A 14,474-nucleotide genomic window follows, 5' to 3' on the forward strand; every position below is an offset into this window, starting at 1 on the left:
GGCTGCAGTGGCAATCATTGCGGCCGGCCCCAATGCTTAAAGTGGCCCCAGTCTCCCCTGGGCGCGCGCGCGCTTTCGGCCAGGCTGGGGCGGGCTGGTGCTTGGTCGATCCGCTGTGCACGCCCCCCTCCGCCCGTCCGCCCGCCGGGGCGCTGCCCAGCCCTGCCCGCACTCTGTGTGAGTCTGTGTGTTGTGTGCATGGCGCGGCGCGAGACAATGATAATCCATGACTGTGTTGTGCACATAGTTAATTGGGGGGGCACATGGGGGGCACAGACTAATTTTGGGGGGCCATGGCCCCCTCTGGCCCCACCCTAGTGACGCCACTGTTGAAGCTTGCTACTATTCATCATATGTGATGTGCTGTTCATACACTGCAACTTGCCATAAGAGATGGATTAAAAGATCGCCATGCAGCTACACTAATTGGCAAATTACGGCAAGTAACTGTTGCAGCCAGGGCCCCGAAAACAGATGCAATTTTGAAAAGACGTGCAGGAAAAGGAGCCATTTTGGATCAAACAACTCGCTGGGGAAGCACTTATTTAATGGTGAAGCATTTGCTTGAACTTAGACTTCATAAAAGAAATGGACAATGAAAATCTTGCATTAACTGAAAGCCAGTGGACACAAACAAAAGAGCTGGAGAACCTTCTTTCTCACCCCTTCACTGTCACCAAGAGGTTGCAATGTGATGATCTAACCCTGGGTAAATTCCTCTTGGAATGGAAGAGCCTGTTATATTGCCTGAACAAAAATGGAGGGTTAATAGCTGAAGGCATTGCATCTTCAATGATGAAAAGAGAGAGTATTTTGCTGGAAAAAGAAATCTTGTTAGTTAAAGAAGCCATCCTTGTTTATCCAGAGATCGTTAGTGATGTGGCCAGAATAGTTACTACAATGCCACCCACCCAAGTCAGTGTCGAAAGATTAATACATATTAATACAGAGGAGTCGGGGAGTCGGAGTCGAAGTACAAAAAACTGAGGAGTCGGAGTCGGAACATTTATCTACCGACTCCACAGCCCTGGTACAAACATCCACTTGCGCAGTTCTTTTTGGTATACCACCATTTCTTTTTCATATACACTATATTACCAAAAGTATTGGGGCGCCTGCCTTTACGTGCACATGACCTTTAACCACTTCACCCGGGCAGACGTCATATGACGTTGTGGGGTTTAAGTGGGGATATCTTCATGATTCATTATTCAGATATTGTTTTTTTCCTCAGGCGATTCCCTTCACTATGAGAACAATCATAGCTACTGAACCGCCGCTTGATCGTTCTTACAGGCGGCGGGAGGGGACACCCCCCCTTCCCCCTCCCGCTGCCCTATGGTGCTTCTACCGGCTCGCCTGTACGATCAGCGAGCCAGAGAAGAAATCAGCCGCCGGGAGGAAGTGTATCATAGAGACTGCGAGGACCAGATAGTCACAGGCAGTCTCTATGACTCTCGGAGGCCCGGGCGCCCTGGCCATTTCTATACTGCCAAGATCTCTGCATTCAGCTGAGATCGTTTTTTTTTTTTTTTTTTTCAGGCTTTCTAGCCTGTAGGCGAGATCTGAGGTCTGAGGACCTGTCATTCACTTATCCTATTACAAGGGATGTTTACATTCCTTGTAATAGGAATAAAAGTGATCAAAAAAATAATTCAATAAAAATGTAATGGAAAGTGTAAAAATAAATAAAATAAACAAAAAAAAATGTAAAGTGCCCCCGTCTCCATTAGCTCGCACGCAGAAGCGAACGCATGTGTACGTCGCAGCTACATATGTAAACGACGCTCAATCCATACGTGTGAGGTATCGCCATGAACGTTAGAGTGAGAGCAACAATTCTAGCCCAAGACCTCTACTGAAACTCTAAACTGCTAACCTGTAAACATTTTTAAAACGTCGCCTATAGAGATTTTGAAGTACCAAAGTTTGGTGTCATTCCACGAGCGTGCGCAATTTTAAAGCGTGACATGTTGGGTATCTATTTACTCGGTGTAACATCATCCTTCACATTATACAAAACAATTGGGCTAACTTTAATGTTTTGTTTTTTTTTAATTCACAAAACGTTTTTTTTTCTCCAAAAAAAACACATTTGAAAAGTTTCTGTGCAAATACCGTGTGACGTAAAGTTGCAATGACCGCTATTTTATTTCCTAGGGTCTCTGCTAAAAAAAATATATTTAATGTTTGGGGGTTCCGAGTAATTTTCTAGCAAAAAAATTATGATTTTACGTGTAGGGGTGTAGTGCCAGAAATCGCCCGGTATTGAAGTGGTTAATGACATTTCAGCCTTGCTTTGTGCACTGGTGCACAGTCATGTTGGAATAGGAAAGGGCCACCCCCCAACTGTTCCCACAAAGTTGGGAGCATGAAATTGTCCAAAATGTCTTGGTATGCTGATGCCTTAAGAGTTCCCTTCACTGAAACTAAGGGGCCAAGCCCAACCCCTGAAAAACAACCCCCGACACCATATTCCCCCCCCCCCCCTTCCATCAAATAATTTGGGCCAGTGCACAAAGCAAAGTCCATAAAGACATTGATGAGCGAGTTTGGGGTGGAGGAACTGGACTGGCCTGCACAGAGTCCTGACCTCAACCTGATAGAACACCTTTGGGATTAAATAGAGCGCAGACCCAGGCCTCACAAATGTGCTTCTGGAAGAATGGTCAAACATTCCCATAGACACACTCCTTAACCCTGTGAAGCCTTCTCAGAAGAGTTGAAGCTGTTATAGCTGCAAAGGGTGGGCCAACTCAATATTGAACCCTACAGACTAAGACTGGGATGCCATTAAAGTTCATAAGCGTGTAAAGGCAGGCGTCCCAATACTTTTGCTAATATAGTGTAGATATGATCAAAAAATTAATTAAGACCATGCATCATTGCAGTTTTGTTGTATATTTCTAGCATTACATTGTACTACTGTAGGGGTTTTCTGGGTTGAAGATCTTGTTTCAAATCATTGGGAATGGGTTCAGCTTGCATAGGTGTTTTCCTCAGGTTCCATCTATATACAGCTGTGTTCTAGCGTTCTGGAATTTTCAGTGCAGGATAAAGTGATCTAGAATTTAAGACCAAGTATTTAAGAAACCTCTATATGCTCAGAATCCTTTCAAGCCAAATTCCCAAAATTTTTGATAAGGCAGTTAGAACTGGGTTGAAGAAGGCTAAAAGAGTAAGAAATTGGCTTAGTATGCTGTATATCTTGTTATTAGTTTTAGGATTTGAAGCAGTTATGGAAGGGCATCTTTAGAGATTTTTAAGGGCAAATTTGTAAAGCCGTTAATGTGGCCTTATTGATTGATCCATGAAAGATGCCATCTGGCCATCAAGTCAGAGGTCAGTAGGGCTGCAACTAACGATTATTTTGTCTGTCAACTACTCTAAAGATTATTTTTATTTTATTTTTTTTTTTGCTTAATCTAGTGTTCTTTTTTTTTGATTAGCTAATTAATCCTTTGAATAACTTTACAAAAAATGATACGTACAACTTCTAATATAATATTTCAACTTTTATTAATTTTTTTCCAAAAAATATTTCAATGTGGTTGAAGTTTTTACAGTATACAAAAATGAAGTTGCAAAAATAAAATATAAACAACACTTTAGCATCAGGCATGAATAATGCCATTAATTCAGAACCAAAAGCATTCAAAATGCCATATAAATTCTAAAAAAGCATTGCTCAACACTGTGTGTGCAAAAATACAAGAAATACATAAAGTGCCAAACACTTTAGGGCATCAGGCATGAAAATGCCATATCTACCTAACACTTTTACTTCTTTAAACTACAAGTCAGCTCTCTGCCTTCAGGTAATCTTTTGCTGTATTGGCCATTACTTTTGCACAGTGTTGAGCAGCAGTGCTTGCTTTTGTTGGACTTGGCTCCTTTAAAACTAGGTTACCTTTTAGGTATGTTTTACATTTACATTGACATTTACATATACATAGTGTTATTGTTGACCAGTATTTTTGTGGTGTGTTACTTGTAAACAACACTTTAGGGCATCAGGCTTGAATAATTATGCCATATAAATTCTGCCTAACACTTTGCAAACGATGCATTCTGCAGGCATTATGTGGTGGTTAAAGTAGTAAACCTTACTACTTTAAACCACATAATGCCTTCAGAATGCATCTTTTGCAAAGTGTTAGGCAAAATTTATATGGCATTAATTATTCATGCCTGATGCCCTAAAGTGTTGTTTACAAGTAACACACCACAAAAATGCTGGTCAACAACAACACTATGATGTAAATGTAAAACATACATAAAAACTAACATAGTTTTAAAGGAGCCAAGTCCAACAAAAGCACTGCTCAACACTGTGCAAATATAATGGCCAATACTGAGCAAAGATTACCTGAATGCAGCCATCTTGTAGTTTAAAGAAGTCCAACATTATACAACCCAAGAGTGCAACAGGTTGATGCCCTGTGTTACTAATATATAGCATTGCAATGGAGGAAGGTTAGCATATCGACATGCTCTGAAGTTAGGCTTGCTCTTTTTTTAGTCACAATGTTGCCAGCAACTGAGAAAAGCCTTTCAGATGGGGTTGATGTTGCAGGCACAGACAAGTAACTCTTTGCCAGCATGGCCAAGATGGGAAACCTCACTTCATTTTCCTTCCACCATTTCAGTGGATTTTCTTCCCTTGGAATAGCCTGTTCACTAAAGTACATGTGTATTTTCATCTCATTCCTCACAACTTCACTGTTCATTTCTTGATCTTGGATGTGACCAGTGTCATCCTCACCATTACTGTGGTGGTCATCTGAATCTGAACCGAGCAAAGTGTCCAACAGAGACACTTGCCTCTTTTCTGAAAGTTTCATGTCTGCACTGGCTGACTGAACCTGTTCCTCACGTTGACATTGATGTGTTTGCTCTTCCTCATATCTTCTTTTCTCTTCAAGAGCAAGAGCTTGGACCTTCAGGTGAACTTTTAAACTGTCCTCTGCTGCCAGGAATTTTATTTTGCGGAATCTGGGGTCCAGGGCTGCGGCAATAAGACATATATTTTCTCCACCGTCATCTCTGAATTTAGTTTCCCGCTCCCATCTTGAGGTCATCTCCTGTGCAGCAACACTTTGGAAAGCCTTGACTGCTGCTGTCTCGCAAATTGTGCTCTGTATGGATTTCTGGAGGCCTTTTACCAGAGGAGGTAGAGCGGAACCAGTCACATAGGACTCTCCACTCAAGAAAACAGTAGCACACTTGAAAGGCCTCTGGACTTGTTCCACTTCCTCAAGTAAGCTCCACTGATCAGGTTTTAAATCCAGGAAGCGCTTCCCTCGTGGCGTGACATCAGGATCGGAAAGTGTTGCAGTCACAGGCCACCTCTGTTCAAGCAGGCGGCTGATCTTGTGTAAAGTACTGTTCCATCTTACGGATACATCATTTATTAGTGCATGATCAGGAGTACCCATTTGTTGTTGCTTTGCTTTAGGCTTTGTAGTGGCCAGCTCACTTTTTTTTAAATGTTCCACAAGGCATTTCGCAGCCCTCACTGTCTTGCTGGTCTGGGGATTCCTCAGGGCATGGTTGACAACTAACTGCAATGTATGACCAGCACACCTGAGAGAAGAGGTGCCATGATGCTTTTCTTCCAAAATACGCAGAGCAGTGACAACATTTGCAGCATTATCATGGACAACTGCAATTACATTGGCCATGGATATCTCAAACTTCTCAGCTGCTTTTTCCACCCAGTAAGCAATGTTTTCAGCTGTGTGGCGATCTTCAAGTGGCATAGTAGTCAGATTGTATGATGTAAGCTTCTAGTCTTCATTAATGAAGTGGCATGTGACACCCAAGTATGCCTCTGTGGCAATACTGGTCCATGCGTCTGTGGTGAGAGCTATTTTGGATTTCACATCTTTGAGTGACGCTTTCAATCTTTCAAAATTCTTCTCATATTTCTTCTCCATCAGCTTAGTGAAATGGGACCTGGAGGGACGTGTGTATCCTGGGTAAAACGTGTTGATCATCTCACGAAATCCTTGACCGTCTACAATAGAAAGAGGTCTCATATCTTTTACAATCCTGTTGAGTATGCTATTGGTAAGTGTAATGGCCATTTGGGGTATGCAAACAGTGACATCCTTTTTATGAAAGAAGAAATCTTGTACACAGCTTTGCCTCTTCCTGGGAAAAAAACAACAAACACAATAATAATAATTAATAACATTAGGAACCAATTTTTTAAAAAAAACTGAATGTGATTAATAATTATGTTTAATATGATTACTTTGATTACAATATTAATTGTATTTTTTCTAGTAGAAAAAGCAGCTGAAAAGTTTGAGATATCCATGGCCAATGTTGTAGTTGCATAATGCTGCAGTGTAAATGTTGACGCTGCTCTGCGTATTTTGGAAGAAAAGCATGGCATCTCTTCTCTCAGGTGTGTTGGTCAGATTGCAGTTAGTTGTCAACCATGCCCTGAGGGATCCCCAGATCAGCAAGACACTGAGGGCTGCAAAGTGCCTTGTGGAACATTTAAAAAAAAGTGAGCTGCCCACTACAAAGCTTAAAGCAAAGCAGCAACAAATGGGTACCCTGGCCCTGAGCATGCACCAATAAATGATGTATCTGTAATTATTGCCTAGCTAGCATATAATAATTGTATGTGAAATGTGACAATAATAGTACTACTTACAAAGATGGCTCGTCCTTTTGAGGTCGGAGAGCACCAGGATGTTTTCTTCTTAGGTGCTTGTGCATCGCAGTTGTGTTGGTACGCCATTTCGGTTTTGCAAAGGGAACAAAGGACCATTTTATCTGGCCTCTGTTTAAAGAATTCCCATACCCTTGATGATTGTGGTCTAGCTTTTTGTGGTAGACTGCTGGAACTTTCTCCCCCAGGAGCAGAAGCCGCCATTTACGAGTGTGACGCGTCGACGCCTTGCACGTATGCCGACGCATTTCCGTAGTCAACGTAATCGATTACGTCGATGCGTTGTTGCAGCAATAGAGGTCAGCAATGTATCCTGTGCCTGTGGCAACGTGGCTTCCTGAATAGACTAATGCTGGATTGCTACTTTTGTAATACAACATACTGTACAGTTCTTTAACGTCTGTAAATTAATTTTACAGAATATGTTTTAGAATTACCAGGAATATATGGTAGGTTTGATTTACATTTACCCACTTTCTCTTTCAGGTCACCCGTAACATTTTCTAAGCAAGGAAGAGGTTAAAATTAAAAAAAAAAAAAAACTCTTATAAAACATAGCCATGGAGCCCTCGACAGGAGTTTAATCTCTGGCAGCGATTTCCTATTAAATTAAAGAGTTTTAACAGAATCTCAACAGGGCTCTTTATTTTGTTTCTATTTCCACAATCAAGTAGAAAATTCTATTTGATTTTTGCCATTAGCATGGGTACCCTACTGATGTAAGCAGTGATTGAGTACTGTTGTCATATCACTGCCATGTCTTTCGGCAGAGCTTATGAGAATTTTATACATTATTTATCAGCTCTGTGACAACTGCTGATGGCTCAGGCATCCTATAATTACTTGTTGTCATATTTTTCAGCTTGAAAGTGAAGTTTAAAATGTAGAAAAGTACAGCAGTGGTTTTTCACCTCTTCTAAATGATGTGGTGTAAGAAAAAATACGGATCCAATATATGAAATTATGTGTTGATTTGTCTGAGTGATTAGTACTATGCTTTGTATGTTCTTTCTATATATGTTCATCTCTTTTGATTTCGTCCTTTTTCTCTTATTATTAAGATGCTAATGTGTGTGTAAATAGGTTTCAGGAAAAAGGAAAACAAAATGGCGAAGACTGTAATGAAGGGGTTAAAGTGTATGGATAGCTAAAAATGTTGTTTCTCTTTCAAGAAGGGACACAAGTTTCAGTTATTTTAATGAAACAGGGTTATACTGCCACATATTCGAGAAATTGGACAATGGCACACCAAAATGTTGTTGGGCAGCCAGGTAAAACCCCTCCCCCTCTTGGCATGCTTACGTTTTTTTGCTAGTGTCCTAGGAGAATAGATGTCTTTTCTCGCTTGAAAAAAAATTACTTTTATTTTTTTTTGCCTTTTTGAGATTATATTTTATTTCTTCAATCAAGACTTCTTTTACATGAGGTTTTGTTGGACTCTTTATGCAGTCATTCATATCAACGTATCCTCAGCAATAACGTTGGAGGCTAGACCGAGGATTTCAGGTCTTGTCTGGAATGTGACCTTCAGCTATGTTAGAACTGCAATTATGCTTGCCGATTCTGAATGCAGAGGCCATAAGCATATGTCTACACATTCCCCTCCAGAATCTGTCAGACACACATGTATGTACCTTTAACATGTGCCTGAAGTTAGAGGTCTCTGAGCCTTCTGTTGCAGAGGATCTGTCTGACAAAGTGTCTCACAAATCCTTGCTGGGTCATTTCCTGAGAGTGGCAGGCAGCTGCCATAGTTCCCAGGCTTAAAGTGATTGTAAAGTCTTGTTTTTTTTTTTTTTTTTTCAATAAAAATAACAAACATGTTATACTTCCCTCATAGCAGCCCAAATCCTCCTCTTCTCCGGTCCGTCTTTGGCTCTCTTGGCCCCTCCCTCCCTTCGAGTGCCCTGACAGCAAGCAGCTTGGTATGGGGGCACCCGAGCCAAGCCACAGCGTCGTGTATCCATTCAGACACTGAGCTGCGGTGCAGCCCCGCCCCCCTCTCATCATTGGCTAACTGACTTTGATTGACAGCAGGGGAAGCCAATGACGACACTGCTGTGTCTTGGCCAATGGGGGGGGGAAATTATCACGAATGGCTGAGAATCAAGAGGGGGCCCAGGTAAGCATTAGGGGGGGCTGAGGGGGGCTGCTGTGATGAAAAGGTTTTTTTTCTTAACCACTTGCCGACCGCCTCACGACTATTTACTGCGGCGGTCAGCCCCGTACAGGCAAAGTGAGGTAGTACTACGTCGCTAGCCTGAAAGCCTCTAGGGGGCGAGCGCGCGCTGCCGGAGGCGTGCTCCCACCCCCGCTCGTTCCCTAACAAGTCCGCGCGTGTGACCCGATGTCCGCCGGTCTCTTGCGATCTCCCCGTGGAGAGGGAGAAAGGCAGGCGGCTAATGTAAACAAAGCCGCCTGTCATTCTCCCTGATCTAACTGCAGAGATCATACGATCCTCCTATGTAGGATCGTATGTCTCTGTGGTTACATCACTAGCCACACCCCTTTACAGTTAGAAGCACGCCCCTAGGGACACACTTAACCCCTGCATCACCAATAAAGTTAACCCCTTCCCTGCCAGTGTCATTTTTACAGTAACAGTGCATATGTATAGCACTGATTACTGTAGTAATGTCACTGGTACCCCCAAAAGTGTCAAAAATGTCAGTCAAGGGTCCGATCTCTCCGCCGCAATGTCGCAAAAATGACAGAAATCTTTCCCTTAGTTAGTAAATGCAATAACTTTTGCGCAAACCAATCAAAATACGCTTATTGCGATTTTATTTTTACCAAACATAGGTAGCAGAAAACAAATTGGCCTAAAGTGTTAAAAAATTTAGATTTTTACATTTTTTTGGGGGGGAATTTCATATAAAAAAATTTGAAAAATATTGTTATTTTTTTCAAAATTGTCGCTCTTTTTTTGTTTATAGCGCAAAAAGTAAAAATCGCACAGGGTGATCAAATACCACCAAAAGAAAGCTCTGTTTGTGGGAAAAAAAGAATGTCAATTTCATTTGGGTACAGCGTCGCACGACCACGCAATTGTCCGTTAAAGTCACGCAGTGCCGAATCGCAAAATAGGCCCTGGTCAGGACGGGGGTAAAATCTTCCGGGGCTTAAGTGGTTAATACATAGAATACATTAAGATAAAAAAACCTTCTGACTTTACAACCCCTTTAAAGATACCATATCCGTTCTTATGAATGTGATGCATGCCAACTTAAAATGGAACAGCCTGTAGATTGTACTAGTGCTGTACTAATCTAAACTACCTGAGTGACTATAAGACCATTAAACTTTCCCAGTACACTCCTTAGTTTAAAGTGTTACTAATCCAGAACTTGCATTCACTATATATGGTCTCCCACAGTACATGGAACTGCAATTATTTTAGTAAATATAAACTGCTAAATACCTTTTCTCATCAGCAGTATATAGCAGTCTTGTGACTTGTATCAGTGTCTGCTTAAGCTTGTAGGAGGATTTTTCATTCTCCCCTGACCCTCTGTCTGGACAGTGCTGATTGGCCTTGTGCTGATCACATGCACTCTCCCAAGAAAAGAAAAAACTCTAGCAATACACACTAAAGTTTGACTCCTAATGCTCTGTTCTATCAAGAGATTGGTTGAAGTCAGTGGAAGAAGAGGAGGATCAGAGCGATCAGATTACACAGCCTTTATATACAATGCCGAGAATTAACCCCTTAGGTTCCACATTGAATATAACAAGCATGCTTTACTGCATATACACACTGATTTTACTGTTGTGGGTTTGGCATCACTTTAAAGGTGTTTTGTATGGAGATTGGAAAACCCATGATAAACTGTTTACTGTTCCTATGCATTTTACTTACCAGAACCCATTTAAGGAGGCCTTTATTGTAGTGTGCTTAAAGCTTATGCCTTCAGCCTTATACCACTGTGTAGCGGGTTTAGTCAGCATTGTCTATCTTATTTCCTGAATAAGTCCCGTCTGTGAATATGTGGAGAACCCTTAAGCTTAAATGTTGGTCATGTATAAAACGATTCCTGCACATGCCTGTTGATAGTGAACTGCTCTTCGGTGCTTCTTTGGATACGTTCATAAAGGTTTTCAGTGTTGGTAAAAGTAATCGTTTGCCTCAGCAGAAGAAGCCTAAGCCATAAACCGAAAAGACTCCTTGAAAAAAAAAAAAAAAGGCTTAATTTTGATTACTCCTTGGGTTTGACCTCCAAGACATCACCCATAACAGGAGCCCAGCTCAATCACAAGCCCTTGGCTCCTCGATACTCAGAAAGCATCTCAGATGCCTGGTTAAGAGATGTGTTTACAGGGGGCTAGAAGCAAGAGTTCCGCTCTCTACCCTCCCTGCTCTCTAATCTGCCAGTGTCTCTGCACAGTTATTGACATTTTTCCCAAACGTAGAAAGACTTCAGGGTTTTCCTCTAACCCTTTCACTGTTTTCGACCTATTTTGGATATGAAAGCTTGTCTTTATTACAGTTCAAAAATTTTGCATTGAGTTCTCCAGCTCTGCAATAGCCTCCCTTCATCAGGAAGACTTTTGTGCATCTGTGAACACCAAAGATGTGTACTTGCATGTTGCCATCATTCCAGTGCATCCAGCCTACCTCCCTTTTGCCGTGGGAGCATGACACTACCAGTTTGAAGCCTTACCATCTGGTTTGTCTTCTACCCCTCTAGTATACACCAAGGTGATTTGCACCTGTGCTTGCCCTACTGTGATCCCACAGTATTCCCATTATGGAATACCTGGAGGATGTAAATACTGACTGACAATGTGAAGTGGACAGACAAGACTAAGTTTGGCTTGGATCTTGAACCTTTAGAGGTCAGCACTGGAACCGACACATTGCTTGGAATATCTAAGTTGCATCCTAGATATAGCCCAAACCCAATGTATAGGAAGGCTCCTAAACAATACAGGCCAAGTCTGCTCCCTGACTTGGCCTGTATTGTTTAGGAACCTTCAAACTCTGTGTTTCTGTTTGAGCATTCTTGGCTTGATAGTAGCCTTCTTTGAAGCAGTTTAATTTGCTTGGGTCCATTCCAGATCCTTACCACAATTTTTTTTTTTATATTTATTTATTTGGATGTTTGATTTTTGTGAAAGGTTATTGATATGGTTATGTTTTGCACTCTTCAGTTTTTGTTTGATCACAATGTTGGACCAAAAAGCCCCATGCTTTTCTATGTTGTTTCTTTCTAAATTACTTATTGGGGATGTGGTGCATATAGTGTCCATCACCATACTTGTTTCTATAATGTTGGTATGGACCGCCAGCCTGATTTTGTTCTGACTTGCATTGCATCTTGCAGTATTCAGGTTTTCTGCAGAGCGCATGCACAGAAACATGGGCATCAACTGTTTTGTGTATCCCTGCCCATTTGGGCTTTTAACATTCTAACACATTATGCTACCTTAAGCTCTTTTTATGACACCATGATGTCCGAGACACGTAAGTAGTCAGATTGCTTGTTTGCATGGCCTGATCTTACAATGGCTACTTTTTCAGTGTCCCCCTTTGCAATGTGGCAATCTTCATTGGATGCCAATATGGTTTAGGGTGCCCCACACTGCTTCATATCTTGGCTCTGTTGCTAGAACAGTTTCCAGTTGCCTGGTGGAGGTTGTATCAGTCTATAGCATATCTCTGTTTCTTTGAAAATCTACAGTATCTCACAAAAGTGAGTACACCCCTCCCATTTTTGTAAATATTTTATGATATCTTTTTATGTGACAACACTGAAGAAATTACACTTTGCTACAATGTAATGTAGTGAGTGTACAGCTTGTATAACAGTGTAAATTAGCTGTCCCCTCAAAATAACTTAACACAGCCATTATTGTCTAAATTGTTGGCAATATTTTACCTCCCTGGTATCATGTGACTCGTTAGTGTTACAAGGTCTCAGGTTTGAATAGGGAGCAGGTGTGTTAAATTTGGTGTTATTGCACACCCATATAATCAAACTTAAGTGTTGGTTCACACTATTGCGATCGCAGGCATCGCATATGATTCGGAGCGCACTGCTCCTAAAATCACATGCGATGTCTGTGCAGTGCGAGTTCAGCCATACAGTTTGTATGGCTGCATTCGCACCACAATCGCAGTGAACATGCACAGGACCCTTTTTTTGGTCCGCAGCAGAACCGGTTCGCATGGTGGTTCACACCAGTGCGATCCGATTTCTGTGCGAACTGTCAGATCGCACTGCGATATGCAATCTGATCTTGGTGGTGTCATTAACTTTGAATTGATTTTAGATTTAAAGCGGTTGTATACTTAACCACTTACCGCACACTAACGTATGGGTACGTCAGTAAACTTTGCGGTAGTGTACCGGGATGATGCCTCTAGCTAGAGGCATCATCCCGGTACCGTGGTTTAGAGCCGACGGCTGGCATTCCGTCAGTAACGACCGATGTGGCTTGGGAGCCGCTCGATCGAACCCCCCCCCCTCCCGCCGCCTTCCGTGGCTTTTACCGGGGCTCCCGTCCCACCGGGAGCCCCGAGCACCCAGCCGGCACGTCCGCCAGCTGGATGGAGTCCCGATCAAAGCCAGAAACGGCTTCGATCGGGTCTCCGATGACCTAACTCGGAGGCGGCGTCCATGATGTCACTTCCGGGTTACTGTGCTGCAAAAGGCGGCAGATTTGAAAAATGGCTGTATGCAAAAAACGCAGGGAAGTGTAGTGGAGGGGTCTAGGGTCTTTTAGACCCTCGATCCCTCCATAAAGTGTACCTGTCACTACATATTGGTGTCACAAGGGATGTTTACATTGCTTGTGACAGCAATAAAAGTGATCAGATTTTTTTTTTTTTTTAAAAACTGTAATAAAGTTAACAAAATAAATAAAATAAATGGAAAAAAAAAATTAGCCGCCCCCGTCACCGTTAGCTCGCGCACAAAAAAAAACGTATACGGAAGTCGAGCCACAAATGAAATCGCTGTTCAAACCACACATGTGAGGTATCGCAGCGATCGCCAGAGCGTGAGCAATAAATTTAAAAAAAGAGTTACACTCTAACTCTAAACTGGTAACGGTTAAATACATTTAAAGCGTCGCCTATTGAGATCTCTATTGACCGTAGTTTGTCGCCATCCCACGGGGGGGTGCAATTTTAAACCGTAACATGTTGGGTATCTATTTACTCGGCGTGACATCATCTTTCACAATATATAAAAAAATGGGCTAACTTTACTGTTTAGTATTTTTTAAATGCAATGAAATGTGATTTTTCAAAATTTTTCCAAAAAAATGGCGTTTTAAAGACCGCTGCGCAAATACCGTGTGACAAAAAATATTTCAATGACCGACATTTTATTCTCCAGAGTCTTTGCTAAAAAAATATATATAATGTTTGGGGGTTCTAAGTAGTTTTCTAGGAAAAAATACTGATTTTAACTTGTGAACAAAAAGTGTCCGAAATAGGGCTGGGGCTTAAGTGGTTAAAAAAAAAAACCCTGCAAGACAAAGGCATAATGAGCTAGTATGCATCGCATACTAGCTCATTATGAAGTACTTACCTTAGAACGAAGCCCCGACACGGACCCCCGGACACCGCTGTGGGAGCTGACATGATCCCTCGGCGTCTCTTCCAGGTTCGGCGGCTCCGGCGCTGTGATTGGCCGGAACCGCGATGACGTCATTTTCCGGCAAGCTCCCGGCAAGGAAAGCTGAAGGTCCGCCGGACCTTCAGAATGCATGCGCCGCTCGCGTGAGCGACTGCATGCAGTGCAAATATCTCCTAAAATCATGCCGGTTTAGGAGATAT

At 42.1% G+C, this 14,474-nt stretch overlaps 1 protein-coding gene across 1 annotated transcript in view; it reads left to right on the forward strand.

Annotated features, from left to right (window-relative positions):
• The window catches only part of MINDY2 (MINDY lysine 48 deubiquitinase 2), a 187,086-nt gene that overhangs the window by 158,517 nt on the left and 14,095 nt on the right, over positions 1 to 14,474 (forward strand). The gene's annotated exons all lie outside the window — the stretch shown is intronic.

Source organism: Pelophylax lessonae, assembly GCF_965119305.1.
Source record: "Pelophylax lessonae genome assembly, chromosome: 4".
Lineage (NCBI taxonomy): Eukaryota > Metazoa > Chordata > Amphibia > Anura > Ranidae > Pelophylax > Pelophylax lessonae.